The sequence below is a fragment of the Vicia villosa genome, unplaced genomic scaffold (assembly GCF_029867415.1).
Source record: "Vicia villosa cultivar HV-30 ecotype Madison, WI unplaced genomic scaffold, Vvil1.0 ctg.001801F_1_1, whole genome shotgun sequence".
Classification (NCBI taxonomy): Eukaryota; Viridiplantae; Streptophyta; class Magnoliopsida; order Fabales; family Fabaceae; genus Vicia; species Vicia villosa.
In genome coordinates, this window is record NW_026705734.1 from 13926 (window position 1) to 20012 (window position 6087).

General features: G+C 35.2%; 1 non-coding gene across 1 annotated transcript; it reads left to right on the forward strand.

Annotated features, from left to right (window-relative positions):
• Positions 1-959: 959 nt before the first annotated feature.
• LOC131636689 (small nucleolar RNA R71) lies at positions 960-1066 on the forward strand. Its single transcript, XR_009294137.1, has one exon. It is a non-coding gene; the product is annotated as a small nucleolar RNA R71 (small nucleolar RNA).
• The last annotated feature ends 5021 nt before the right edge of the window (positions 1067-6087 follow it).

Consider the following 6087-nt stretch of genomic DNA (forward strand, 5'->3'; position numbering starts at 1 on the left):
GATTCCACTTCGGTGTTGTTTTCGTTTGTCTTAATGGGTTGGTCATCAGTTGATGTCTTTTTGGTTTCCTTTGGCTCTTGTTGTGACATGGGTGCGTTTTGAGTTCTAGGAACGATAGGTCCATCGTAATTTGTTCCACTTTGCAGTGTAATCGCATTCGCATGTCCTTTAGGATTAAGTTGTGGTTGAGCAGGAAACGTGCTAGCAGGAGTAGCAGTAGGCGCTTGTTGTTGAGCTACTTGGGAAATTTCTGTTTCTAGCATTTTGTTATGCGTAGCTAAAGTGTCTACTTTGTTTGCTAGTTGTTTTAGGTACTCATTATTGTGAATGTTTTGATTTCGGGAGTCCTGGTTAGTTTGTTGTTGGGAAGCTATAAAGTTTTCCATCATGATTTCTAGATTCGACTTCCTAGGGGCATTTGGAGCATTTATGGGCACTTTTTGATAGTCAGGTGGGACAGCAGGTGCTTGTCTAGGAGCGTACAATGCATTGTTGTTCTCATACGAAAAGTTCGGATGGTTCTTCCATCCAGGTTTGTACGTGTTTGAGTAAGGGTTTCCCTTAGCGTAGTTCACTTGATCAGATGGAATACCAATCAGAAGTTGGCATTCAGCAACGACATGTCCAGCTAATCCACATATCTTGCAGTTAGGTGCTAAAGCAGTCGCGGTGGTTGCAGGAGTGATGGTTAAGTTCTCAATATTTTGAGTTAAAGTGTCTACTTTAGCGTTAACGCGGTCTATACCACTTACTTCGTACATTCCTCCTTTGGTTTGGGTTTTCTCTACAGCGGTTCGTTCTCCTCCCCATTGATAATGGTTCTGTGCCATGTTTTTATGAGGTTATATGCTTCATCATGAGGTTTGTCCATCAGAGCTCCGCCAGCAATGGCATCTATAGTCATTTTAGTGTTATAAAGTAGACCATCATAAAAGGTATGGATGATCAGCCATGGTTCGAGTCCATGATTAGGGCATAGTCTTAGCACGTCCTTATATCGCTCCCAAGCTTCGAAGAGTGATTCGTTGTCTTTTTGGGTAAATCCTTTGATTTGACCTCTTAGCATAGCAGTTTTGCTAGGCGGGAACGAATAGTTTCGGGACTAACATTGTTAGCTTTGACAGTGTTGGCGTATTGCATGAACACAGATAAATGGAGATTAGGATCGTATGCAGGGCTTCCAGAGAATTGGTTCTGTTGGACAGCTTGCACCAGTGAAGGTTTCATTTTGAAATTGTTTGCCTCAATCGTAGGTGATGCGATACTTAAGTGCGGTTCAGCTCGTGAAGGAGCGGCATAGTCTCTAAGAGGACGAAGAGCAGCCATCTCTAACTTCGGAGTTAGTTGATTAGCAAGGATCAAGTCCTGAGACAGTGGAATTGGTGCTACTTCGGGAAGATGATAAACTCGACGTCTTACGTTAATAAAACCTTCGATTTCGTTAATTCCTTATATTAATTCCCCTCCTTGTAAACGAGTATTTGGAATACAATCGCTCAAAGAAAAGGAACATAATTGCCCTAGTCCCTACGATGTAACAGTGAGTTACGATATCGACATAAATAGTCCCCGGCAACGACGCCAAAAACTTAATCGTGACTTTACGTGTCTATAAATCTGATAACTTCAAGTGCACAGTCGTGTCGTATAGTTTTACAAGATATCGAATCCACAGGGACTATGAATCAATATACCGTTATCTAAGGTTACTATGTAAAGCTAAGGCTACTAATACTTTGGTTGTTTCTAACGGTAAATTAAAATGTTAATTATAAGAAATATAATAATAAACGGATATCAGTATGTATTTCGTCTAACTTAGGTGATCCGAAGGTCTATTGGCTATGGTTCTCATTTAATTAAATATCTTTATTAATTCTGCCATTTAAAAGTCCTCTTCTCAAACTCTCGCTCTGTTGATTTAGACTACTATCCTAACTCATATAGTACGCTCTCACCATCCCATTAGATTTAGAAAAGCTCTTTGAAAATAACATTATTAATAAAATGCTCGTTTTATGAAGACGTTATCTACTTAAATCTCCTAGTCTCAAACTCTCGCTCTGTTAACTCAGATCATGCTAGTATTCCCTAACGTACGCTCTCACCATCCCGCGTCGGTTTTAAAAACACTTTTTGAAAATAAATAAATTCTAATTAGTTTTAATACGCTTTCGCCATCCTTAAAACTAATGTCCTATGTCTACTATCCAGTTAAAAATCTCAAACTCTCGCTCTATTGATTTTAACCTTTATCAACCCTAAAATCTCAAACTCTCGCTCTGTTGATTTTAGAACTTTAGCAAATTAGATTAGACATAAAACCAAAAAAAGTGATAGTTAATAAAACATATTTAAGCCAACTTATTTCGGATCCCTACGGTTAAATTACTTTACATACCGATATCTTAATTAATTAGCCAGACATATTGATACGGTTAAACATACATAAATCGGTTTGGTTCATAATAATATTAGACATATTAAATGGCATACAATATATCATGGACAAAAATATAATAAAGGCATGAAATAAGAAACCTGAATAATATAAATCTGAAATAAAATCTTGAATCTTGAAGTACTCGAACTTCCACCACAGGTTGGTTGGATCGTTCTTCAGAAAATTATTCGGCGTAAAAATAAAAAAAAAGGAAATAAAAACTAAATCTAACGTATGGTTAGATCTATTGAAAATTCACAACAATTTCCGGTATAGAAATTGTTGTGAGAAAAGAATGCTGAGAATAAAAATGCGAAGGAAAATAATGCGTTTGAAAATAAATTCGGCCGAGTTCTGGTGCAGAAATTCGGACCCCTGATAATGAATTATCAGTGTCCTTTTATAGTTGATTAGTGGTAGCTTTCTCTCTCTCACGAAGCACTTTTTCTTCCGTAAATGTAGTACCCTATTGACTCTGAGTTGAGACGTGCGTCTCCACTTTCTCAGCATGACTTAGTGAACGACTTGAGACGTGCGTCTCAAGTGGAGATTTTTTAGGGAGGTTGGAGACGGGCGTCTCCACGTGCTGGATTAGTTGCTTTCAGCTCCTTCGTGGGCTGGGCTTCTACCATTCTACTTTTGGGTCTTCTTTTGCACCCTCTATTTGCTTCAGCACCTCCCCTTTTTTCTCTTGGATATATATATATATATATATATATATATATATATATATATATATATATATATATATATATATATATATATATATGAATGATTTTGCTTTATTTCTTCTTCTTTTCACAAATATTCTTCAACATGGACATGATACCTGAAACATCACAAATACCCGCATAATACCATAATAAAATAATATAATTTAATGAAAATGCTAATAATATTTACGGAATTTAAGCTAAATATATGGTATAAATTCGTGTTATCAACAATCATAAACAATTTCTGGAATTTCTTTTCTTTTGGCAAAAATGTGGAATATCATATGCAATTTCTGGAATTTCTTTCCCTTGTCACAAAAGTGGACTATCATATACAGTTTCTACAAATTTCTTTCCCTTCTTAAAAAACATGGACTATCATATGCAATTTTCGGAATTTCTTTCCCTTTTCCAATAACGAGGACTATCATATGCATTTTATGGAATTTCTTTCGCTTTTCCAAAAATTATGGTCTATCATATGCAATTTTTTAAATTTCTTTCCGTTTTCTAAAATCGTGGACTATCATTTGCAATTTCTGGAATTTCATTCTCTTTTCCAAAAAACATGATCTATTATATGAATTTTCTGAAATTTCTTTCTGCTCTCTTAAAGCGTGGACAATCATATACAATTTCAGGAATGTTTTTCTTTTTTAAAAAACATGGACTATCATATGCAATTTCTGGAATTTCTTTCTCTTCTCAAAAACGTGGTCTAGCATTTGCAATTTCTGCAATTTTCTTTGCCTTCTCAAAAAACGTAGACTATCATATGCATTTTCAGAATCTCTTTTCCCTTCTCCTATAACGAGCACTATCATATGCAATTTCAGGAATTTATTTTCCTTCTCCAAAAACATTGACTATCATATAAAAATTCATGATTTTTTTTCATTTCTTCAAAAATGTGGACTATCATATACAATTTCATGAACTTCTTTCCTTTCTACAAAAACATGGACTATCATATGCAATTTCTTGAATTTCTTTCCCTTCTCCAAAAACGTGGTCTAGCATATACAATTTCTGCAAATTTCTTTCCCTTCTCAAAAACGTGGACTATCATATGCAATATCAAGAAATTCTTTTCCTTTTCCAATAACGAGGACTATCAAATGCAATTTCTATAATTTCTTTCCCTTCTCCTAAAAACATGGTCTATCATATGCAATTTCTACAAATTTCTTTCCTTTCTCCAAAAACGTGGACTATCATATGCAATTTCTGGAATTTCTTTCCCTTTTCCAAAAAATATGGTATATCATATGCACTTTCAGAAATTTCTTTTTCTTTCTCCAAAAACGTGGAATATCATATACAATTTCAAGAGTTTTTTTCCTTACTTCAAAAATGTGGACTATCATATGCAATTTCTAGAATTTCTTTCCCTTCTCAAAAACATGGTCTAGCATATGCAATTTCTGCAAATTTCTTTCTCTTTTCAAAAAACGTAGACTATCATATGCAATTTAAGGAATTCCTTTCACTTCTCCAATAATAAGGACTATCATATGCAATGTTTGGAATTGATTTCCCTTCTCAAAAAAGTGTACTATCATATGCAATTTTCAGAATTTCTTTCTCTTTTCCAATAACCTCATCCTTACCTAAGATGCAGGTTGGATGCATAGGAGTCTTTGCTTCTTTGCTTTCAGATAATTTGAACTTCTTCAGAAGCTCTTTGACATACTTTGTTTGGTGAACATAAGTTCCTTCAGAAGTTTGATTGATCTGAATACCCAAGAAGTACTTGAGTTCTCCCATCATGCTCATTTCAAATTCTGTCTGCATAGACTTAGCAAAATCCTTTCCAAGCATAGAATTAGATGTTCCAAAAATAATATCATCAACATAAATTTGGCAAATTAAAATATCCTTTTTAAAAGTTTTACAAAAGAGAGTTGTGTCCACTTGTTCTCTTGTGAAACCATTATCCAGAAGGAAAGAACTTAATCTTTCATACCAAGCTCTAGGAGCTTGCTTCAGTCTGTGCAATGATTTCTTTAATTTAAAAACATGTTCTGCAGACTTAGAGTCTTCAAAACCAGGAGGTTGATGGACATTGACTTCTTCATCTATATAACCATTTAAAAAGGCACTCTTAACATCCATCTAATACAGAGTGATGTTATTCTGAGTGGCAAATGAAATTAATAAACGAATAGATTCTAACCTTGACACTGGTGCAAAGGTTTCTGTATAGTCAATGCCTTCTTGCTGACTATATCCCCGAGCAACCAGTCTGGCTTTGTTTCTTACAACTTCACCTTTCTCGCTTAGCTTGTTTTTGAAGACCCACTTGGTTCCAATAATGTTAAATCCTTTAGGTGTTGGAACCAGATCCCAAACATCATTCCTTGTGAACTGATTTAACTCTTCTTGCATGGTAACTATCCAGTCATCATCTTCCAGAGCTTGATCAACAAAAGTTGGCTCAATCAGAGATACTAGACCAAATTGACATTCTACATTGTTCTTAAGGAATGCTCTTGTTCTGATGGGATCATCTTTCTTCCCAATGATCATATCTTCTGGATGAACAGAGTTGATCTTAGAAGATTTTCTGGGTGTTGGCTCTTCAGATATTCTGAGATTCTCTAAAGAAGCTGCAACTTGATCTTCTGCATCATCCTTTCTTCTAGGTTCTTCTTGATCTGGATCAAAAAGATCTATATCTGCAAAATTCGCACCCTGCTTTGGCTTTTGATTGCCAAGCTTATCATGAAATCTGATATCGATTGATTCCTCAACTATCAGCGTTTCAGTATTGTATACTCTGTAGCCTTTAGAGCGTTCAGAATATCCAAGAAGGAAACACTTATGAGCTTTAGAATCAAACTTATGCAGACGATCTTTAGTATTCAGAATATAACATACTCATCCAAAAGGATGGAAATCGGAAATGTTGGGCTTTCTATTCTTCCA